Source organism: Pelophylax lessonae, assembly GCF_965119305.1.
Source record: "Pelophylax lessonae genome assembly, chromosome: 1".
Classification (NCBI taxonomy): Eukaryota; Metazoa; Chordata; class Amphibia; order Anura; family Ranidae; genus Pelophylax; species Pelophylax lessonae.
The window spans coordinates 611,748,027-611,773,144 of record NC_138768.1 but is presented as its reverse complement, the minus strand read 5'-3'; the positions used below and the strand labels follow the sequence as shown (position 1 = coordinate 611,773,144).

Sequence of the window (25,118 nt, the reverse complement as noted above, 5' to 3'; positions counted from 1 at the left end):
TATTAATTTATTTTTTAAATGTAAAAAAAATAAATAATAATTTTTTCTTTTTTTTTTTTAATTATTAAAAAAAAAATAAAAAAATGTTTTTTTTTCTTTTTTTTTCCTCATCGCCGTGCCACAGCCGAAGGCCCCTTTCACACGGGCTGTCTGATCAGGTCCGCCTGTCAGTTTTTCAGGCAGACCTGATCGGACCGTTCAGTCTCCTCTATGGAGCAGTAATCTGCCGCCATCTGACCCTGCCCGCCAAAAACAGACGGATGGTGGTTCTATTTTCTATCCATCCCGTGGATCGGATCAGATGGCATCGGATGGAAAGAGACCGACAGCCTGTTTCCATCCAATTGCGCTATAGAGGAGAGTGGGGTTCTAGTCCTATTTATGTGTAAATTTAGTATCCGTTTTATTAAATAAAGCTTGGTTGTTAGTTTAAAAAAAAAAAACAAAAAAAAAAGCTGGCTCCTAACTTTTTTAGCTGGCTCCTAGATTTCAGGCAAATTTGTCAAGCCCTGCCTTAGAATACAAGTTTTGGCTGGCGTTTAGAATAGAGGTCCTTACTGCTGCCTTTCAAATCCAGAAGAGGCACTATCAGGGGCCTCAACCCTGTACAAAATAAAAAAGAAAACAAAGATTACAACGGGACTTATATATATATTTTTTTTTAGTCCAAATTTATTTGCACCAAGGGACTACTTTTGTTTGTCTACAACTACCTGTGCAATTTAGTACATACTATGCTGGGGTCACTGGGTGACACAGGATTCACTGAAACAAAAAATATAAATATATTCAATTAAAATCCCTATTTCCCCCTTTTTTTTGGGGGAGGGGGGGGGGGTTCATGTCATTAGTACACATGTATGCTTTTTTTTGTTGAGGAAACAAACTCCTGAGACATTTACAGATTAAAAATCATTTTATTTTTTTGCAATAAAAGGAAAAATTATTACCTTAGAATAAAAAATAAAAATTAGCCACTTTTATTGGTTGAACTGGATGGACTTGTGTCTTGTTTTCAACAAGAATGAGTACCTTTTTACACGGGCCTTCCGATTAGGTCCACCTGTCCATTTTTCAGGCGGACCCGATCGGATGCTCAATTCACCTCTATGGGGCAGCGGATGTCAGCTGCTATCTGATCCGATCTGTGAAATCCAGACGAATGATGACCCTATTTTCCATCCGTCTGGCGGATTTTGGATGGGATCGGATGAAAATGGACAGGCTTTCCATTTTCATACGATCTCCCCATAGAGAGCGGGTCTCTGACAGGTCCGTGTCTGCACAGTGCGCGGAAACAGACCTTTCATCCGCCTGCTTAGAAGGTATCAACGGACCGATCCCCTGCTGAGCAAAGCGGAGTCCATAGGGCAGAACCCCAACTATGTATGTAACTGTCCAATTGCTTAGAGGAGGCGATGCACAGGTGAGGCTGGTTAATGATCTCTGGAGATATATATTTTTTAGCAGAGGCCATAGAGAATAAAATGGTGGGTTTTCCAATATTTTAGGTCACATGGTATTTACGCAGCGGTTTTCCAAACAAATTTTTCGGAAGAAATACACTTTAATGAATTTTAATGCACACAAACAATATACAACCCATTTTTTTAATAAGATACCAAACATGTCATGTTTTAAAATTGTGCATGCTCGTGGAACGGCGACGCTTTAAAAAGTCTTTACAATTTACCAGTTTAGAGTTACACAGGTCTGGGTGCTAGAATTATTGCTCTGATGTACCCAACATATGTGGCACAATCGCCGTTTTTTCGTATGAATGTGGGACCAATGCTTGCATCTACCTTTGCACACGAGCATAGGGGCGCTTTCATTTTTGATTTTTTTTTAATATATATTTTTTTAATCACTTTTATTGCGGTCACAAGGAATGTAAACATTCCTTGTGATGGCGATAGTGATAGGAACACATTATGGAGAGATCTGGGGTCCATTAGACCCCCAGATGTCTCCTCTGCCCTTACAAGCATCTGACCACACCAAGATCCATGTGTTCAGATGCTTTCCAAATTTAAAAATGGCGTGTTTACATTCGGGAAACTTGAAGTAAGGACAATGCTTTTCGCTTCCAGTTTCCTATACTATAGAGCCCATCAGAGACCTGGCGGTCCTCCGTTAACTTTGTGGTGAGCCGGTGGAAGCACCGGCTGAGCACTCATGTCTGCCAGTGGGACAGGAAAGCCACAGAAGAACGTAGTCTCCTGCTGCTTGTAAAAGCGATCCAGCAGCTAATCCAATACTGGATGCAGGCATCCTCTTGGTTTAACCACTTGAAGTCAAATGATGTACATCAACGTGATGTGGCAAGAAGTGGTTAACCAAAAAATTGGGTATTCTAAGGTGTTGGTGTGCACTAAAACGCATTTAAGGGCTCATGCACACAGGACGTTTAAAAAATGCGAGTGCTGTCAGGAAAAAGCAGCGTTAAAAAAAATGCGCTTTTAGATGCGTTTTTGAATAGCATTTATGTGCGTTCGCGTTTTCAAGCTTTTTTTTTTTTTTTTTTACAGTAAACATACTATCTAAAATGTAAAAACTTCAAAACGCGGCAAAAAGCTTGTTACAGCATTTAGCCGATCTTTGCGTTTTTACAGCCTCCACTCCTGAACGCACTGGCAGTCAGGTTTTTTTTTTTTTTTTTTTTTTTTTTTTACTGCCCCTAAACTCCTTGTGTGCAACCAAGTGCTGTCTGGGGCAACGATCACATTTTCTTATAGGTGTGAAAAACAGCAGTAGCACCCTCAAACATAATATGTTTTCTGGGGCAAGAGATAATGAAATGGTGGTGGGTTTTATATCAAAACACAAACTAATGCTGGCCATACACTAGCAGAAAAATCGGCCGTGCACGTTTTATAAAATCAAACGATTTATCGGAATGGCAAAAGATACTACCATCATGGAACGATCACATTTCGAAAGATAAACGTTCCATGAACATAAATTAACCATTTTATCGTTAGTTTTAGTAAAAAAAAAAAAAAAAATAATAATAATTTACATCACTGAAAAGACTTTATTTGAAAATAAATAAATGTAGAACATTACAACCTACATAACGATCATTGTATTTTTGGGACCATAACATGTTTTATAATGTTTATATTGTTTGTGACATGCTGTAAAGTTTATTATTGCACAATTTTGGTTGGTTATTGTATACTCTATATTTGAAAAAGCTAGCAGTGTGCCCTTGTTTGAAGAGTTTAGCAATGAACGTTCGTGGAAATGAAATGCACTTTACATAAAACGTTTTTTCGTGAATCGTACATTTCTATTATGTTCATCCTGTAATATGTTTCCCATCCGGGTTAAGGGTTTTGGCACATGCGCAAGAAAAGTCGCACGATGGTTCTCGGGCGAGGCAGCCACAAAACACAAGAATGTCGGTAGATCAACAAAAACATTTCCATTTTCTCAAACGATTTTTTAAGGCCGAAAAGTTGAAAGAGATTACCGTTCGTCATCCACTGACTATAAGAATATCGGGCGAACGATCGTCATTATAGATTTTCTACAGATTTTTCTGCTAGTGTTTGGCTAGCATTAGGCCTCAAGCACACTGCTGCTAATAAACTGACGTTTTTTGTGAGTTTGGGCAGGTTTTTTTTTTTTTGTAACCACTTACCACATATCGACGTATATATACACGTCGGCAGACTTTGCGGGGGTATACCGGGATGATGCCTCTAGCTACCTTGGTTTACAGCCAACGGTCGGCTTTCCGTCCGTAACGACCGATGCAGCTCGGGAGCCGCTCGATCGTTACCCGGGTGAGCGGGAGGGGACGAGCACCTAGCCGGCACGTCCGCCGGCTGGATGGAGTCCCGATCAATGCCGGAAATGGCTTTGATCGGGTCTCAGATGACGTAACACGGAGGCGGCGTCCATGACGTCACTTCCGGGTTAGTGTGCTGCAAAAAGCGGCAAATTTAAAAAATGGCTGTATGCAAAAACACTGTTTTCTGCGTTTTGCATACATGGAAGTGTAGTGGAGGGGTCTAGGGTCTTTTAGACCCTCGATCCCTCTATAAAGTGTACCTGTCACTAGAGCTGCACGATTAATCGTATGAAAATCGCGATCTCGATTCACCCCCTCTGACGATCTAAACCTGACATATGCTCGATTCTTTGCATAGCTTAGGGAGCAGAGAAAACAGCTGTGGAAAACTCCCAGTAACTATAAACAAAATGATTACATTGTATCTTTCCTCCTGCAAACTCCTATCAGCATTTAAGTCTCCCAGTAACTAAAAAAAAATGATTACATTGTATCTTTTCCTTCCCTCTGCCAGGGAGAAAGGAAGTTTAACCTCTTAAAGACTAGAACTTTTTCTGACACTTGTTGCTTGCAAGTTAAAATCATTTTTTTTTGCTAGAAAAGTACTTAGAACCCCCAAACATTTTATATATTTTTTTAGCAGAGACCCTACAGAATAAAATGGCGATTGTTGTAATATTTTATGTCACACTGTATTTGCGCAGCAGTCTTTCAAACGCAATTAATAAACTTTAATGAATAAAAAAAAAAAAACGTAACAGTAAAGTTATCCCAATTTTTTTTTGTTACACAGAGAATCGTGATCTTTATTCCAAGCTAAAAAATCGTGATTCTCATTTTGGCCAGAATCGTGCAGCTCTACCTGTCACTGCATATTGCTGTCACAAGGGATGTTTACATTGCTTGTGACAGCAATAAAAGGGATCAGATTTTTTTTTTTTTTTTAAAAACCTGTAATAAAGTTAAAAAAATAATAAAATAAATAGGAAAAAAAAAAAAAATTTAGCCGCCCCCCGTCACTGTTAGCTCGCGCACAAAAAAAAAAAAAAACGTATACGGAAGTCGAGCCCCGAATGAAATCGCTGTTCAAACCACACATGTGAGGTATCGCCGCGATCGCCAGAGCGTGTGCAATAATTTTAAAAAAAGAGCTACACTCTAACTCTAAACTGGTAACCGTTAAATAAATTTAAAGTGTCGCCTATTGAGATCTCTATTGACCGTAGTTTGTCGCCATCCCACCGGGGGGGGGGGGGGGGTGCAATTTTAAACCGTAACATGTTGGGTATCTATTTACTCGGTGTGACATCATCTTTCACAATATACAATAAAAATGGGCTAACTTTACTGTTTAGTATTTTTTAAATGCAGTGAAATGTGATTTTTCAAAATTTTTCCAAAAAAATTGTGTTTTAAAGACCGCTGCGCAAATACCGCGTGACAAAAAAATATTGCAATGACCGACATTTTATTCTCCAGAGTCTTTGCTAAAAAAATATATATAATGTTTGGGGGTTCTAAGTAGTTTTCTAGAAAAAAATACTGGTTTTAACCACTTAAGCCCCGGAAGATTTTACCCCCTTCCTGACCAGGGGGTATTTTGCGATTCGGCACTGCGTGACTTTAACGGACAATTGCGCGGTCGTGCGACGCTGTATCTAAACGAATTTGGCGTCCTTTTTTTCCCACAAACAGAGCTTTCTTTTGGTGGTATTTGATCACCTGTGCGATTTTTTGATCATGCCCTATAAACAAAAAAATAGCGTAAATTTTGCAAAAATAGCAATATTTTTCACATTTTTTTTATAAGAAATTCCCCCCAAAAAAATGTAAAAATCAAAATTTTTTTAACATTTTCGGCCAATTTGTTTTATGCTACCTATGTTTGGTAAAAAAAAAAAAATCGCAAAAAGCGTGTTTTCATTGGTTTGCGCAAAAGTTATCGCGTTTACTAAGGGAAAGATTTTTGTCGTTTGTTGTTTTTTTTTTTTAATGCGTAATGGCGGCGATCTGCGATTTTTTTTGCGGTACTGCGACATTGCGGCGGACAGATCGGACCCTTGACTGACATTTTTGACACTTTTGGGGTTACCAGTGACATTTCTACAATAATCAGTGCTATACATATGCACTGTTACTGTAAAAATACACTGGCAGTGAAGGGGTTAACTTTTTTTTGAAAGGGAGGGGCTATGCGTGTCCTTAGGGGCGTGCTTTCTACTGTGATTGGCTGTGGCTTCAGATGTATGAAGAGTGATCAACGGTTCGGGAAAAAAAAAAAAAAAAAAAAAAAAAAAAAAAAAAAAAAAAAAAAAAAAAAAAAAAAAATCGCAAAAAGCGTATTTGATTGGTTTGCGCAAAAGTTATCGCGTTTACTAACAAAGGGAAAGATTTTTGTAATTTTTGTTTTTTTTTTAACGCGTAATGGCGGCGATCTGCGATTTTTTTTGCGGTACTGCGGCGGACAGATCGGACCCTTGACTGACATTTTTGGGGTTACCAGTGACATTTCTACAGTAATCAGTGCTATATATATATGCACTGTTACTGTAAAATTACACTGGCAGTGAAGGGGTTAACTTTTTTGGAGAAGGAGGGGCTATGTGTGTCCCTAGGGGCGTGATTCTAACTGTGATTGGCTGTGGCTTGAGATGTATGAACAGTGATCAACGGTTCTACATAGTAGAACCGTATGATCATCCTTCATACACAGGGGAGAATGACAGGCAGCTTGTTTACACAAGCCGCCTGACTTTCTCCCTCTCCCCCGACGATCGCAGAGTGACCGGCGGACATCGGGTCCGCCGGTCACACGCGGGGGGGGGGTGCATGACCGCGCGTGCACACGCTCGCTCCCTAGACCCTCACAGGCTAGCGACGTAGACCTACGTCGCTTTGCCTGTGAGGGGCTGACTGCCGACCTAGATCAGCGTTTAGGCAGTCGGCAAGTGGTTAACTTGTAAACAAAAAGTGTCCGAAATAGGGCTGGGGCTTAAGTGGTTAACAGCCTCGTTTTATCCTATGTATCTATGCACACATGGGCGTTTTTAGCAGTTTATCAGCAGAAGAATTTATGGGCTGTTGTCTGAACGGTGAACGCCCTAAAATTGCATTCAGCCCCAGTTCACCCCAGGAAACCCTGCGATTCAGTGCCCGTTTCTGCATTACACCTGATCGCACAGAGATTTACACTGAGATCTGTGGACAGCTCTGGTTGCCAATGTGATGTTAATGACACCCCCAGATTGGATCGCAGTATGACATGGTGCAGGAATCGGATCGCATAGGTGTGAACTGGGGCTAAATGCAATTTTAGGGCGTTCAGACAACAGCTTATGAACCACCCTGCTGATAAACTGCTAAAAACGTCTATGTGTGCATGAACACATAGGATAACATACAGGGCTGCTAAAAACGTCTATGTGTGCATGAACACATAGGATAACATACAGGGCTGCTAGAAACGTCTATGTGTGCATGAACACATAGGATAACATACAGGGCTGCTAGAAACGTCTATGTGTGCATGAACACATAGGATAACATACAGGGCTGCTAAAAACGTCTATGTGTGCATGAACACCTAGGATAACATACAGGGCTGCTAGAAACGTCTATGTGTGCATGAACACATAGGATAACATACAGGGCTGCTAAAAACGTCTATGTGTGCATGAACACCTAGGATAACATACAGGGCTGCTAAAAACGTCTATGTGTGCATGAACACATAGGATAACATACAGGGCTGCTAGAAACGTCTATGTGTGCATGAACACATAGGATAACATACAGGGCTGCTAAAAATAAAAACATGAGTTTATCAGCAGCAGTATGCTTGAGGCCTAAGTGTATTTGATATAAAACCCACCACCATTTCATTATCTCTAGCCTCAGAAAAGATATCATGTTTGAGGGTTCTAATGCGGTTTTCCACCCTATAAGAAAATGTGAGCATTGCCCCAGACAGCACTTGGTTAAGGAGTGTATGAATGTAGACAAAGCAGAGCTGGGCTTATAAAGGAGAAGAGGACAGGCCCTTCTCACACACAGCCCAGCACAGACATGGGGAAGGAGAGCAGACTGGAGGAGACCCGCCTCCGCACACACCTCAATAACTGAGGCCAGCACTGACTTACCTCACACCACAACCGAACACCGCGCCAACCACAATCACTGCCCGGTGCTCCAGTAAACTCTCCTCGCCTGTGCATACTGCGCATGTCCGGCTACAGGCACTTCCAATCAAAGATCGTGATGTAGGGTAAGGGAGGAGCCGAACGAGCAGGGATACAAAATTAACTCCACATCTGCCGGGTAGACACACACACAGGAGAGCGAGCAGGAGCAGGAGCTAAGCGGCGCACACGTGACCTAACTCGTCACTATTTAACCAGAGGAGCTTCATATCGGTGGGAGAGAAAGGGTCAGGGAAGTGTTAACCGGTTCCCTCCCACTATGGCAGCCTGCACGCCTCATACTGTGTGACATTGCAGCTGGGAGGTGTGGGTGGATTCTGTGGTGAGAGTAGTTAGGGTGGGTTGTAAGTTGTATTGGGAGGTGAGGCCAGTTTTTAGTTGCCTGGGGCACTTTAGACTCTGGGGGCCCCTCAAAAAACATTGGTTTACATTCTCAATGGCAATCACACATTTTTAAAATGCATGAGATTCTGAGGTGATGTGTGCACACACAGGGGAAGGGGGTGTCAGTAGTTGGCAGTGGGGGTGTCAGTGGTTAAGGGTAGGGGGGTGTTAGTCTAGGACAGTTGTACAATGCCTCATGGGACATGTAGTTCTGCAACAGCTGGAGGGCCACAGTTTCAGGATCCCTGGTCTAGGAGGTGAGGGTCTGTCAGTTTGGGGGGGTGTCAATAGTTTAGGGTGGGTGGACCTCAGGCTAGGGGGTGGGGTCTGTTAGTCTGGGGTGTCCGTTTGGGGTAGGGTAGGTGTCATTCTGGAGTGTTAGTAGTTGTGGGTTGGTGGGCATCAGTCTGAGACAACACTGGTTGGTCGATTTTGTTCCCCACCCACCCATGCGCGAAGTCTGCTCTCTTTCACTCTCACAGAATGCTGAGCTGCAAGAGATTGTGGACTGTGCATGCATGGGTAGGTAATAAAGCTGAGTGTGCGTTAGTGAGTTTCTGGGGCCCTGCATCACAGACTGGGTACATCCTGCCACCTGCAGGATAGCGATGGGAGGACAGTTATATGTCCCCCTCCAGCCCAGGGGCCACTACCACCTACTAGGTCCAGCTCCAATGTCGATGTACTCCAGTCTGGCCACACACTGCCACTGCATAGCGCCAAGTTCTGTTCATACTGCTGGACATAAGAAGTAGGCCTCCTTAACCACTTGCCGACCGCCGCACGACTATCTACGTCGGCGGTCAGCCCCTCACAGGCAAACTAACGTAGGGCTACGTTGCTTGCTTGTGAGGGTCTAGGGAGCGAGCGCGCGCCCCCCGGGGCGCGCTCCCGCGTGGTCACGGACCCCCCCGCGCGTGTGACCAGCGGACCCGATGTCCGCCGGTCACTCGGCGATCGGCGGGGGAGAGGGAGAAAGTCAGGCAGCTTGTGTAAACAAACTGCCTGTCATTCTCCTCGCTGCAAAGACACTGATAAAACGGATCTGGTATGTAGATCCGTTGATCAGTGTCCTTACAGCTAGAGCCACAGCCAATCACAGTAGAAACCACGCCCCTAGGGACACACACAGCCCCTCCCTTCCAAATAAAGTTAACCCCTTCACTACCAGTGTATTTTTACAGTAACAGTGCATATGTATAGCACTGATTACTGTAGAAATGTCACTGGTAACCCCAAAAGTGTCAAAAATGTCAGTCAAGGGTCCGATCTGTCCGCTGCAATGTCGCAGTACCGCAAAAAAAATCGCAGATCGCCGCCATTACGCGTTAAAAAAAAAAACAACAAAAATGACAAAAATCTTTCCCTTTGTTAGTAAACGCGATAACTTTTGCGCAAACCAATTAAAATACGCTTTTTGCGATTTTTTTTACCAAACATAGGTAGCATAAAATAAATTGGCCGAAAATTTTTAAAAATTTTGATTTTTACATTTTTTTTTGGGGGAATTTCATATAAAAAAATGTGAAAAATATTGCTATTTTTGCAAAATTGACGCTCTTTTTTTGTTTATAGCGCGTGATCAAAAAATCGCACAGGTGATCAAATACCACCAAAAGAAAGCTCTGTTTGTGGGAAAAAAAGGACGTCAAATTCGTTTAGGTACAGCGTCGCACGACCGCGCAATTGTGCGTTAAATTCACGCAGTGCCGAATCGCAAAATACCCCCTGGTCGGAATGGGGGTAAAATCTTCCGGGGCTTAAGTGGTTAAATAAGGTTCCTACCTGAGGCTTAGGCTTTTCAAAATGAACAGATAGGTACACGACTGAGGTATTCTACTTTATTTCATTGATTGAAACCTTTCTAAGACGACCCCTTCACACTTGTACGACTTCAAAGTTGCGACGATTTTGGTGTGCAGCTTTGATGCAACTTTGGATGGGTGCAACTTGGATAGGACTTTGACTTTGACCAGTTTTAACAAGAAAGGTTCCCCTGGATATGGGACTGTAAATGCCACTGACCACTGTATTTTGTATAAAAATATCTTTCTCTTACGTCCTCCGACAGTCGCCGCCTCTTCATATTCGTCACAATGGGGTATTAGACTTTGCTCCGAAGGAGTAGCTAGGCAACAGAATATGTTAACATTAAAGCTTTTAACATATCCCACCCTCAAGGGTTGGTCCCCTCAGTCAATACCCTCCTGCTTCCTGCAACCATATCTCAGTTTCAATGTCTAGCTTGTCAGGAGTAGCTGGTTCTCTCTGTGCTGGGGCTTTCTGCCCCAGCCTCTTTCTTCTTTTTTGATTTTTTGTTTGAGTTTTTTCTCTCTCTTTACTTAGCTGTTCTTTTTGTCAGCATTAGTTAGTTCTTCTGACGAAGAGGATTATGCGGGCTGGGTCTCGGGCTGATCCCCCTGGTCGCAGGTCGTGGATCAGTGGCTTCCCAGCCTGCCATCGAGCGTTCAGCCAGGTAACGCTCCTGGCACAGTGAACGACCCATCCCTGTTCGGTGCAGGGATTATTGGTGAGGTGGCTACCTCACTGGACGCTGTGCGGTTTCTTAACCCCAATTTTGTGCGTCTTGTATGCGACTCTCCCTGCCTCATGTGCAGCGGCTTGTTCGCCTGTGCGGGTCCCCCACATCATTGAGAGGTAAGTGTATTTATGTGGGGACCTGTCTGTCTGGGGGGGTGTCAGTCTGGGACTGTGTAACCTGCCTCTATTCACACTGTTTGTCTCCCTATCACTCTGCTGCATGCTGCGGGCTGCAAGGGGGGGGGGGGGGGGGAGCTGTGTGACACTGTCTGTGTCAGCCTTGTTCAGTGTGAGAAGCTGTGTGCTGTGGGGCATGTTTTGTGGCATGTTGGGGCACGATACAGCAATCGCTGCGGCGATCTGCCATGTTTTTTTATATGGATGGTGTTATATGCATAACTGTACTGTAGGAGCGGCGGTTTCGGCGCCAAACGGCGCCATTTTGCCTGCACTCGCTCCGGCCGCATGTTCTCCATGCAGGCGGCCATTTTCTTGTAGCCTCCCATAGGCTTTAATAGAGCGCCCTGGTTTCATCACTTCCTCTTCTCCTGGGTACACCGATCGAGGCAGCAGCAGCGGCAAGGGTCTCCTCAGGTTTTATCCTTCTGTTCTTGCTATATCCATTGCCTGTGTTCAGTTTATTGTTCCCTGTGGGGGTCTCATTGTGCTTGTGTGTGGTGCGGTGGGCTGCTCTCGCCGCGCTTGTTAAAGGGGCAGTTAACCCTTTATTCTCCGGCATATCATATTGGGGCAATGGATTCTCAGGAGGGCAAATTTCCTGCCACCTTGGTGGAAAGCCAGGGGACCGCTGTTTCCCCCCCAGGGGGGGATTTGGCCACTATTGTGGCTGGCCTTGCTGCTCAGGTGCAGATGCTGGTGGCTGCTCAATCTACTAAAAGACCCAGAGTTTCTATTTCCTCTGATTCTGAGGGTGAAGGTGATGGGGCTGTTATGGCGGGGGTCTCCTTATCAGGGTCCCGCTCCTCCCTGGATCTCGTGGGGTCCGAGGTGGAGGCTGAGGTTGAGGGGGTTGATAATTCTCCCCCTGGATCGCCTGAAGAGCTTGCAATCATGGATGAATTGATTGCTTCCATAAAACAAATGCTGCGTTTGCAGGATGAAGTGTGTCCCCCCGCTGCCTTGGCGGCTTATGGGACGCAGAGAAAACGCAGGACGCCGCAGGTTTTTCCCTGCAATGATGATTTTCAGCGCGCTGTTAAGGAACAATGGCGCAATTTACGCAAACCTTTTGCTGTGCCAAGTAGGTTCAAGCTGCGTTATCCTTTTTCGCCTTCCACTGATGAACGGTGGTGTGTGCCACCCCCGGTGGATCACGCAATTGCGATTTTGAACAAATCCACTGCGATTCCTGCAGAGGATTCCCCGGTGTTCCGTGATGCCACGGATAGAAGACTGGAGTCTCTTGCCCGTCATACTTATTCTGTTACGGGTTCGATGCTTAAAGCTCTGTTTGCCTCTCTTATGGCGGCCCAGGCTGTCGCAAAGTTGGACGCAGATGCTTAGGCTCGTCCTAGTGGCCGATTCGGCCTCGCCGGCGACCCTGGATATGGTGGATCAAATCCACCAGGGTGTCATGTATCTGTGTGATGCGGACTTGGACTTAGTCCCGTTGGCTGCACGTGTACACAGCGTGGTGGTGTTGTCTCGCCGCCTGGTTTGGTTGAAGTGTTGGTCGGTGGACCAATCTTCGCGTAAGACCTTAGCCAATCTGCCTTATGATGGGTCTCGCCTTTTTGGGGAGTCCTTGGATGCGTTGATTAAGGGGATCACCGGAGGTAAGAGCACTCTCTTGCCCCATTTCCCCAAGGCTAAGGGGGCTTCTGGGAAGAAACATGCTAATTTTCGGCCTCCTCAGAGGTCCTTTCGTGCCTTTCGGTCGCACTACAAGGGCAAACCGTTCAAGGGACAGGGCTCTCAAAAGAAGCCCTGGTCTGGTAAACAGAAGTCCGGTCAGTCCGGACCCGCTGCCCATAACAGTGCGGCCTGAAGGGGCGCCCTCACCCAGTTTTGGGGTGGGGGGACGCTTGCTCAGTTTTCTTCAACCCTGGTTGGTCCGCGTGCGGGACCGGTGGGTTCAGGAGATCGTTCGATCTGGTTACAAGATCGAGTTTCTCTCTCGGCCGGAGAGCAGATTTTTTCCCTCAAATCTTCAACTGTCTCCAGAGCGTTTACGGGACCTGCACCTGGCGGTGCGAGACCTGAGGGCTCAGGGAGTGGTGGTTCCGGTGCCTCATCGGGACAGATTTCGGGGGTTTTATTCCAATCTGTTCACCGTGCCCAGGAAGGAGGGCAAGGTTCGTCCAATTCTGGACTTGAAGGCTCTAAACCGCTTTGTGCGGGTTCGCAAGTTCCGCATGGAATCCCTGCGGTCGGTGGTGGCTGCCCTGGTTCCGGGGGAATTCATGGTCTCCATCGATTTGAAGGATGCGTATCTTCACATCCCGATTTTCGAGGGTCACCAGAGGTACCTTCGATTCGCCATTGCGGAGGATCATTACCAGTTCGTGGCGTTACCTTTTGGTCTCGCCTCGGCTCCACGGGTTTTCACCAAGGTGCTTGCACCGGTTCTGGCATTGCTGAGGACCCAGGGCATCTCTGTCCTGGGGTATCTGGACGACATCCTGGTTCGGTCTGCGACCAGCCAGGGTCTGGAAAAGGACCTGTCTGTCAAGATGCAAACTCTGCAGGAGTTTGGTTGGACGATAAATTTTCCAAAGTCGACGCTGAGTCCGTCGGTTTGTCTTCCCTACCTGGGAATGATCCTGGACTCGGTTCAGGCAAAGGTCTTCCTGCCGGAAGACAAACTCAGGACTCTTCAGGAGGAAGTCAGGTCCCTCAGGGACGTTCCGCACTCGTCTCTGCGGACGTGCATGAGATGTCTGGGATTGATGGTCTCGACCTTCGAGGCGATTCCCTTCGCCCAGTTTCACACGCGGGGTCTCCAATCGGAGATCCTGTCCAGGTGGGACGGGCGACCTCAATCTCTGGATCTTCAAATCTCGTTGGGCCATCGCACCAGAAGGGACCTTCTGTGGTGGCTCCAGTCCCCGATGGTGTCGGGGGGGCAAGTCTTTTCGTCCTATCTCGTGGACGGTGATTACCACGGATGCCAGCCTGTCGGGCTGGGGTGGTGTTCTGGGCGTTCTGTCCGCCCAGGGAACTTGGTCGGAGGGGGAGTCCTCCCTTCCGATCAACATTCTGGAACTGCGTGCGATAAATCTCTGCCTTCATCGTTGGACGGACCGGCTGCAGGGCTGTCCGGTTCGGGTGCAGACGGACAATGCCACGGCGGTGGCCTACATCAACCACCAAGGGGGCACCAGGAGTGCCCGAGCGGCTCGAGAAGTGGCCGACATTCTGTCTTGGGCCGAGACTCATGTCCCGGCGATAACGGCGGTTCACATTCCAGGGGTGGAGAACTGGCAGGCGGACTATCTGAGTCGCCAGACCCTGGATCAGGGGGAATGGTCTCTCCACCCGGCTGTCTTCCAGATGTTGTGCGCGAAGTGGGGTCTTCCAGATGTGGACCTGTTCGCATCTCGTCTCAACATGAGAAGGTTCGTGGCAAGGACGCGCGACCCTCGGGCAGACGCGTCGGACGCGTTAGTGGCCCCGTGGCATCAGTACAAGCTGATGTATGCGTTTCCACCGATTCAGTTGCTGTCCAGGTTCCTTCGCAGGTTACACTCGGAACGCAACACAGTGATTCTTGTGGCGCCGGATTGGTCTCGCCGGTCCTGGTACGCAGACCTCGTGAATCTGGCGGTCGACGCCCCGTGGCGTCTGCCTCTTCGAGACGATCTCCTGTCTCAAGGGCCGATATACCATCCTGCTTTACAGTCGCTGGCTTTGACGGCCTGGCTGTTGAGACCGAGGTCCTGAAGGAGAGGGGTCTCTCCCCTGAGGTCGTTCATACCTTGATCAACGCGAGGAAGTCTTCCTCGGGGAAGGTTTACTACCGTACTTGGAAGGCCTATTTTGCCTGGTGTGAGTCCAGGGGGTTTTCACCCCGCACGTACTCGGTTTCTCGAGTATTGTCCTTCCTTCAAACAGGTGTCGATCAGCGTTTGGCGCTGGCTACGATAAAGGGTCAGGTGTCTGCACTGGCCGTTCTTTTTCAACGTCCCGTGGCTTCCAACCCCTTGGTTGGCACTTTTGTTCAGGGTGTGCGGCATCTGGTTCCTCCTAGGAGGGAACCTCTGCCTCCTTGGTACTTGAATCTCCTTCTATCTGTGTTGCAACGTGCTCCTTTTGAACAGATCAGGGAGATCTCGTTGTCTATGTTGTCCAAAAAGGTCGCCTTTTTGGTTGCGATCACTTCGGCACGCAGAGTGTCGGAGCTGGCGGCTTTGTCCTGCAAGTCTCCGTATCTGGTTATTCACTTGGATAAGGTGGTCTTGCGACCTAATCCTTCCTTTCTTCCGAAGCGAGTTTCGGAATTCCATCTCAATGAGGATATTGTCTTGCCTTCGCTGTGCGCGAAGCCTAAACATCCGAAAGAGGTGAGACTACATTCTTTGGATGTTGTTCGGGCGATTAAGGTTTACCTTAAATCGACTGAGTCTTTTCGAAAGACGGATTCTTTGTTTGTTCTTCCAGAGGGTCCTTGGAAGGGCATGGCGGCGTCGGCCTCTACCATCGCCAAATGGATCAGGCAGACCGTTGAACAGGCATATGTCTTGCAGGGGAAAGTTCCCCCTATGCCTGTGAAGGCGCACTCTACTAGATCTCTGAGTACGTCTTGGGCCTGTCGTCATGGGGCTTCTGTAGCCCAGGTGTGTAAGGCGGCGACCTGGTCGACCGTACACACTTTCACAAAATTCTACAAGGTAGATGTTCAGGCATCGGCGGATGCTTCCTTTGGCCGCAAGGTTCTTAGTGCGGCTGTTCCCTAGGGTCACCTGTTGGGATCCCTGGCTGTTGGGATAAGTTTTTTTTTTTTTATCCCCTGGTTATTTGTTTTTCCTGGGTTGTTGCTCCTGTTGAGCAGGTTTTTTTCCTATTGCCCAGCTGGTTTCCTTCCTTTGGTAAGGTTCCTTTCTTTGATGCGGAGACTGCGTTGCCTTACGGCGCGGATGCGTTTCCCACCCCTCATGTTTGCACTGCTTTGGGACGTCCCCATTGTTACGAATATGAAGAGGCGGCGACTGTCGGAGGACGTAAGAGAAAACGGAATTTTTGTAAAATCTTACCTGTAAAATTCCTTTCTCTAAGTCCTCCGACAGTCGCCGCCCCCGCCCCTCTTTTGGGGTTTTGGTTATATACTCTACTGCTATTCCACTGAAACTGAGATATGGTTGCAGGAAGTAGGAGGGTATTGACTGAGGGGACCAACCCTTGAGGGTGGGATATGTTAAAAGCTTTAATGTTAACATATTCTGTTGCCTAGCTACTCCTTCGGAGCAAAGTCTAATACCCCATTGTGACGAATATGAAGAGGCGGCGACTGTCTGAGGACTCAGAGAAAGGAATTTTACAGGTAAGATTTTACAAAAATTCAGTTTTATTCGAGTTCAAAATTTATAAACAGACAAAAAAACGAAAACATGATGAATAACATTGACAGGGCATTAAAATATGCATGCATTTGACAGACCAATTATTGAACCAAATGGGGGTGCTCAGGTGTACAAGGCGATCATGGAACCGGAAACGACCCTACGCGTTTCGGGCTCAAGAGCCCTTCCTCAGGGGTCACCCAAAGCTCCAGATACAATACCTAGTATATCCTTAGCATATAACCCTATGGGTTGGATTGGTCTGTCGACTAAAAAATGGTATTGCTACCATCAGGAGGAATGCTCAAATTCCCACAAGCCCGTTCAAGGGCTACGAAGTCCGTAAGAGCGTAGAAAGAAGTTGTAGCATCTGCCCAGAGGGACCAGCAGGGCACCTCGATGACCGGTAAGAAATATGGCTCAATATGGACTACTCCCAAAAAAGGGTGGGGGGAAGTATATTCATATAGCAACCTGTAATATATAGGAGGAGTAAGACCGCAGAGGGTCATGTACAGTACAAAGAGTAGTAGTCTTGTGTGGACGAGATCAAATGGTATGTATATCTGTCCCTAAGTATCCTGTGGGCTTGGCATCCTCTGCCCTTGACCAGTTTTAATGGACAACTGTTGCACACAAGTTGCATTGTATTACATTCAGTAGGGATGCACCGAAATAAAAATTCTGGGCCGAAACCGAAAATGCAGGATACCCTTGGCCGGAAACCGAAACCGAAAATGACTTTTTTCCCCCAAATGATATTAAAATAGATAGAAGAGGGGCATACACCAAAAACAGGCAGCGACGTACACCTGTAGCTGCCACCCTCTCACAGTAGATGTACTGTGACGGGTTGGCAAGTGGTTAATTTAATTAGCAATGGTATTTGTATTATGCAGCATGAGGGGGTTAATGTATTGCCACTGCTGGTCACTGATGCATTAGTGACCGACCAGTAGCAGTTAATTAACCCCTTTGTGCTGCATTAGTGCAACCAGTATCAGTGTTAATTAACCACTTACCGCATATTAACGTATATATACGTCAGCAGACTTTGCAGTGTTATACCGGGGTGATACCTCTAGCTAGAGACACCATCCCGGTACTGTGGTTTAGAGCCGACGGTCGCCTTTCCGTCGGTAACGACCGATGCGGCTCGGGAGCCGCTCAATCGTTACCCGGGTGAGCCCCCCCCTCCCGCCGGCTTCCGTGACTTTGCACGTCCGCCGGCTGGATGGAGTCCCGATCAAAGCCAGAAACGGCTTTGATCGGGTCTCCAATGACGTAACACGGAGGCGGCATCCATGACGTCACTTCCGGGTTACTGTGCTGCAAAAGGCGGCAAATTTCAAAAACGGCTGTATGCAAAAACGCCGTTTTCGGCGTTTTGCATACATGGAAGTGTAGTGGAGGGGTCTAGGGTCTTTTAGACCCTCGATCCCTCCATAAAGAGTACCTGTCACTGCATATTGGTGTCACAAGGGATGTTTACATTGCTTGTGACAGCAATAAAAGTGATCAGATTTTTTTTTTTTTAAAAAACCTGTAATAAAGTTAAAAAAAATAAATAGGAAAAAAAAACATAAATAAATTTTAGCCGTCACCGTTAGCTCGCGCACAAAAAAAAATGTATACAGAAGTCGAGCCGCGAATGAAATCGCTGTTCAAACCACACATGTGAGGTATCGCCGTGATCGCCAGAGCGTGGGCAATAATTAAAAAAAAAAGAGCTACATTCTAACTCTAAACTGGTAACCGTTAAATAAATTTAAAGCGTCGCCTATTGAGATCTCTATTGAACGTAGTTTTTCGCCATCCCACAGGGGGGCGCAATTTTAAACCGTAACATGTTGGGTATCTATTTACTCGGCATGACATCATCTTTCACAATATACAAAAAAATGGGCTAACTTTACTGTTTAGTATTTTTTAAATGCAGTGAAATGTGATTTTTCAAATTTTTCCAAAAAAATGGCGTTTTAAAGACCGCTGCGCAAATACCGCATGACAAAAAATATTGCAATGACCGACATTTTATTCTCCAGAGTCTTTGCTAAAAAAATATATATAATGTTTGGAGGTTCTAAGTAGTTTTCTAGGAAAAAATACTGGTTTTAACTTGTAAACAAAAAGTGTCCGAAATAGGGCTGGGGCTTAAGTGGTTAACACTGGTTGCACTGATACTGGTTGCACTAATGCAGCACAAAGGGGTTAATTAACTGCCACTGGTTGGTCACTAATGCATCAGTGACCAGCAGTGGCAATACATTAACCCCCTCATGCTGCATAATACAAATACCATTGGTAAGCTCGCCTCAGCTTCCCCCCACCCACTGCCTCAGCGTCCCCCCCCCCCCCCACTGCCTCAGCGTCCCTCCCCCCCACTGCCTCAGCGTCCCTCCCCATCCCAAGGATGCAATCTCCTTACTCTCAGCTCCTCCTGTGTCCTTTCTTTCAAAAGAAATCTGCATCTTTAACCCATTTTCGGCCGAAATGGAATAAGCCCATTTTCGGCCGAAAAATTCCGGTTGCTGAAATTTCGGTGCACCACTAATATTCAGGTATGACTTTCATGCAACTTCTGAGGGTTAACATTGAAGTCTATGGCCCTCAAGTTGCATGAAAGTCAGACCAAAGTAGTGCATGAACTACTTTGAAGTTGCTGCAACTTTTAGTTGTGCATATATGAATGGTTATCATTGGAAAACCTGGGGAACGACATGTCATGCAACTCTGATGTCCAAAGTTGCACGACAAGTTGCACAATTGTGAATGGGACCTTAAATGCTTATTATTATCCCTATTTACAGCAGGAGGCTACCATGCATTATTAAAATACAGGATTTATACATCACCAACAGTATGCATAGTGCTTTAAAAATCATTGCAAAATGTAGAAATCAAGATTAAACTGCAAAATATTGACAGAAAATCTTCCCCCAAATGCCCCATTTTTAAACAGAACCCCTCCAGCTATTTTAAAAATTAAGAAATGAAAACAGAAGTTTAATATCCTTGCTAAAAAAACAACCCCTACAAAACAATCCCCAAATGGAAGTAGTCTAAGGTGACCAGATTTTTTAAATGAAATCCGGGGACATATTTTTTTTTTTTTGGCAAATGGCACAGGACTGCATATTACACAGAGCGCTGGGTACAGGACTACATAATACACAAAGCATGGGTTCAGGACTTTGTAATACACAGAGCTCTGGGTACAGGACTGCATAATACACAGGGCGCTGGGCACAGGACTGCATAATACACAGAGAGCTGGGCATAGGACTACATAATACACAGAGCGCTGGGCACAGGACTACATAAAACAGAGCGCTGGGCACAGGACTACATAAAACACAGAGCGTTGGGCACAGGACTACGTAATATGCAGAGCCCTGTTCACAGGACTATGAAATACACAGAGCGCTGGGCACAGGACTACATAATACACAGACCGCTGGGTTCAGGACTACATAGTACACAGAGCTCTGGGCACAGGACTACATAATACACAGAGCGCTGGGCACAAGACTGCATAATACACAGAGCTCTGGTCACAGGACTACATAATACACATAGCTCTGGGTTCAGGACTACATAATACACAGAGCATGGGCACAGGACTACATAATACACAGGATGGTGTTCGGCATTGAGTGCAGGATTCAGAGTTTTGCTACACTTCTGCCCCTCCATCCATAGCTCACCTCTGCACCCTTCTCTCACATATTATCTCTGCAGCCACCTCCTAGCCCTTCCCCCACAACAGCTAAATTCTCCTTCTCTCCATGCAGCTGCATCAGCTCTGACCCCTGCTCCCCCACTGTCTATACCTGTGTACAAACCCCCCCATCTGCTCACCTCCTGGTCCCAGCCCTCCACACAGTCATTGTTTGGCTCTGCCTCTCCTCCACTGAACAGCAGCAGGAGTGTGACACTGTCCAGCAGGGTGCAGTGTCCTCAGTCTGAGGACTGTTCCCGGAAACCAGGGATGTCTGATCACCCTAATGTAGTCCCTACATGTAAAGGATACTGTATAATCAATCATTTGCACAAGTTCCTATTTTGAACAGGAGCCCCACCGTCAATGCTGAAAGCAGGAAATCATCATGCACACTAAGTAAGTGGCTTTACTAGGCCACATATTAACAGGTAGAGAACAGGTAGGATTTTACAGTGAAACATAAATTACAGCATACTGTGTAGCTTTTGCCATTGGTCCGGTCTGGACACTTAATAGCAATAGGTGACTGCTACTCACTTCAAAAAGGGGCAATGGTCCGATTCCCACCAAAACACTCCTCCATCCCAAAATATATACACAAACAAGAGAGATTGGCCCACGGGACTTTGTGTGAGGTACGTGTTGGTGGCTGGAAAGAATTGAATTACACAGTCGATAAAAGCAATATTGTGATTTTATTGCATAATATGCACAGGTTGTAAAAAACAATTGATAACATGTGCTCAATGGCGCATGCTGTAGCTCAAAAGGCTATATGTAGAAAATAAACAACACAGGCATTTGTAAATAGCATGTTGGCAAAAAACTTGGTGTAACCACTCATTGATACACATAACATAATAAGATAACATGACAGTTGAATATGACATTGTGATCTGACGCGTTTCGGGAGCAATCTCCCTTCTTCAGAGATCAGTATATTCAATGTGTATCTAAAAAAGAACATTGTAGTCAAGATATGCAATATTATTATGGTTTTGAAAAATTTCCGTCAGAAGATGGAAACTAGATGGAGTGTGCGATACTCACAACTCAATGAGACTTAGATGGGATAAAGGGGATTCCTGTGTGACAGTGGCGCGTTGTGTCTGACCCGGGAGCTGAAGGATCCCAAAATGGCAGCCAGAAATACGGGTCCTTGGTAGGTGAGTGGTGAGTGTGGAAAAACAGAAAAGGAAACAGAAGCACCTTCCAACCTGTCATGTAAAAATATGTAGTAGTAAGGGGGTAGCCATTGTTTACAATTAAAAATATCAGACATGGTGTGCATGAAATAAAAAGAGTTAGTGTGGGAGGAAGAAGGAGATCCCAAGTGGAAAATGTGGTGGAGAGTGGAAATTGCCGTGAGTGAGAGGGAAGAAATGAAGAAGTGATAACAGTGTGTCAAGCCGGGTAAAGTGGAAGAGGAATCAGGTGGGGATGTGAAGCAGTTGAGCCGAAGGGGGTGAGAAAAGAAAAGGGGGTCTGTAGGAGGGAAATGATGAAAGGATAGCTCAGTGACTGACCTACCAATTAGATCCGAAGCCGACAGCACAGATGGGGTCCTAGCGTCATGCAGCGGGCATAGAGAGATCAATCAGCGCAGCGGCGTCTGTGATCTCGTGGAGGAGAGGAACGCTGAGGAGCGGACCTCTCCAACCCGCAGATGTAACAGCACGTGATCAGCGCGGTGACGTCAGTGAACACACTGACGTGCAGCGCTAGGAGGTGCGGCATGACGCCGATGTGCAGGTGGACCCGCTCGTCCCGTGGGAGGGGAGGGGCGGGGACAGCAAGGGAGAGAGAGACTCCCTCTTCGCACATCGCAGCTCCCGGGGCCAGAACTCCCACCACTTGACACACAGAATTCTCATAATTGTGTCAAATTGGATGTAAAAACAAAGTATATATTGATCTCAATGCATAATGGCATAAGGCATACAAAAAGACAATAAATGAGAGTATAGTTGATGAGAGAGAGAGGGGCACCAAGATAGAGTATCCAGCCAACAGGAAATCGGATCATTAATGGGCACAGTGGGTGTCTTCCACCCGAATATAGATTCAAAAAGGGGCAATGGTCCGATTCCCACCAAAACACTCCTCCATCCCAAAATATATACACAAACAAGAGAGATTGGCCCACGGGACTTTGTGTGAGGTACTTCAAAGACTGAACCAATATTGTTTAGACCCCCTTTTTTTTTTTTTACTGTAGCACGACCCCCCTTGGGGGCTGCTGGTTAATGGAAGTTCCTCTGCACTCACCTGATCCTGAGAAGTATCCAACCCGCTAGACACTATAGATTCAGACATTTCAGAAATGTTCTCCAAAGATACACTGGCACAATAAAATACAAGTTTGACTGTTTACCGGGATAAAAGGTAAATCAAAGAACTCAGTAAGAACAAATAGGATTCTGTAATAACAGATATTACAGTGTCACTCCATTAAACCCCAATTACTACAAAAAGGGGTTCAAAAGACCGACACTGCGGGAATAAATGTATAATCAACAAAATATTATATTCAATAAGTGAGAGTGACTGAAGTAATTATCAGCTTTAACTGTCAGGGCTACTATTGGATGTATTAACCTCTACTAAAATCAGAACTGGCGATATCCTATGTTTATCTAATGAGAATCTATCATTATGTCAATTAGTCCCCTTTAGGAATTGTGAGTAATGAAGTTCCTGCTCTAGCAAGGCCTTGCAGCATCTTCGCCGGCAGTTGGAGCTCTTTATCACTCTTCAGTGTGATATTTGTAATCCAAGTGTAGTGGTGTCTAGGAAATCCTATCTGCTATCAGTGTATGGTGGATGCAGATTTATACTTGCGATTTCCGGTGTCACCAGGCACTCTTTCACAGCAGCAGTGTCCACATGTGACTATCCGGTCCCCAGGCAGAATGTCTCCTCATGATGCTGCATCACTGGGAATGTTCGGCTCTTGCTGTTCTGGTTAGCCAGTTCAGAGTTACTCGCTCTGCACTCAGCTCAACTGGATCCGTCACCTCCGTGTGACTCCCAGCCTCCGCACCGCTGAGGATGGGCTGCACTCTCTCTAGACCGCGCTCTCAGGCCTCCGTCGCTGACTGTCTCCTCTGGCACCTCTCAGCTCGGTCCATCCTCCACGAGTCCCCGCAGCAAGAGAGCACGCGCTCGGCCCCACCCATAGATATATCCACTCTCCCATGATCCTTCACGCTCCCATCGCTCCCTGGGAGTATAGTCCCTCCTTCCATCTATGTAACAATCCACCTTCCTCACCAGACTATATCTCCCACAATCCAATTCGTCGATTTCCGGGGAAAGCCGATCCTTCTCATAAACTCCTAAAGGATCACTAGTTGCATTAGAACGGTAACTCAGTTATATATACTCATGACATTAATGTATATACAGTAGTCCCAGCTTGGCTACATTACATTTTCAAATGCAGAACCTTCTTGATTCCTATTCGCTGTGTGTGCGTAACCTTTGCCTCGGGTACAGTACATACACAGTATTCAATCACTTGTGGTAGGGTCAATTTTGAACAGGAATCCAAACAGCCATTTTAAAATCTAGGAATCAACATTAGAATAATTGTACTGGGCCCAATTTGAACAGGAACACGATCACCAGCAAACATGGTAAAATCTAGAAATCAACAGGGGGTGTGGTTTGCCAATGGCCAAGTGAAGACATTTATTCCATGAGGTTCTGCACCTGCTATCCCTAACAGAATTGGAAACTGCTCCACATCCGCTCTCTAGTTCTCAACCGAGCAAACAGAGCAAAAAATGCAGAAGCTCAAGTGTGGCAGCTTTACCTGATCCAAAGCCTGATATCAGACCATACTTCTACAAATCTAGAGACCACAAAACTTCCTGTTACTCAACTACTATGGAGACCACTAATGCTGGCTATACACTAGCCGAAAAATCATTTGAAAATCTGTCATTTGGTCCATTTGTTTGTTTTTCGTCCAGTTAATGGACACACATAGAAAATTGGTTTTAACTTTTCAGAGCTGCAAAATCGAAGGAACAGTTTGGAAAATTCTGACAAACGAACGATAAACTGAAATGTTAAAGCGGAGTTCCGGGCACAAAATCGATGGTTTTTTTTTGTGCCCGTCCGCTAGTTCTGGATAACCTGAAAAGGAATTGGATAGTTAGGTTTTTTTTTTTTTTAAAACTCACCTTGTAATTGTAGATTGTAAATACTCACCTCAGGGTACTTCCTCCCTCGGAGCCGCAGCTCTCCCCGTCACTTCCTGCCTCGCAATGATTCCTGGGAGCTGAACGTCATTTCCCTGCTAAACAGCTTCTGGGCATGCCCAGAAGCTGTTTAGGAATGCGGCGCCGCACCGGAAGTGACGAGAGGGGCCGGTGCGGCGCATTCTGGGAGAAGAAGACGCGGAAGAAGACGCAGAAGAGGACCGCGCCGGCTTCAGCTGCCCACAAGAGAGATGGAAACGCTGTGGAAGAAATTTTATAAGTAAGTATTTTTTCTAAAAGGTAAGTGCGAACCCGGGACAGATCAGAGGCTAGCCATTGTGGAATGTGCTAGCCCTGACTGTCCCGGGGGTATGCTTATTGAAAAATCACATCTGTGCCCGGAACTCCGCTTTAATGTGTTTCCCGCCTGAACTGTTTGTGACAAAATGAATGAAAAACTGATTCATTTATGTCCATTGAATGATTTATCGTTCAAAATTTGGTCATTACATGATGGCACGATAGTCTGCTCTTGCGTTTTTCGAAAATTTGTTTTTGAACGATTTTTCGGCTAGTGTATGGCCAGCATTAGGCTGACTCTCCTACTCAATCCACGTGCTGAAGTAGTGGAATCAGATCTTCACACTCACTTGTAATCAGGTAGCGAGCCAGAAAATAGAGACTTCCCAGATTTCTAAGTAGCGATAAGCATGATATGGTTGATCTACATTCCACCTTGCA

The 25,118-nt window shown here is 45.9% G+C and overlaps 1 protein-coding gene across 1 annotated transcript in view; it reads right to left on the bottom strand.

Annotated features, from left to right (window-relative positions):
* The window catches only part of LOC309559745 (uncharacterized protein), a 666,899-nt gene extending 658,881 nt beyond the window's left edge, over positions 1-8,018 (bottom strand). Inside the window, exon 1 of the mRNA XM_082263184.1 lies at positions 7,942-8,018. The gene's annotated coding sequence lies outside the window, so the exon portion shown is untranslated. The remainder of the gene's footprint in view (positions 1-7,941) is intronic.
* Between the last annotated feature and the right edge of the window lie 17,100 nt (positions 8,019-25,118).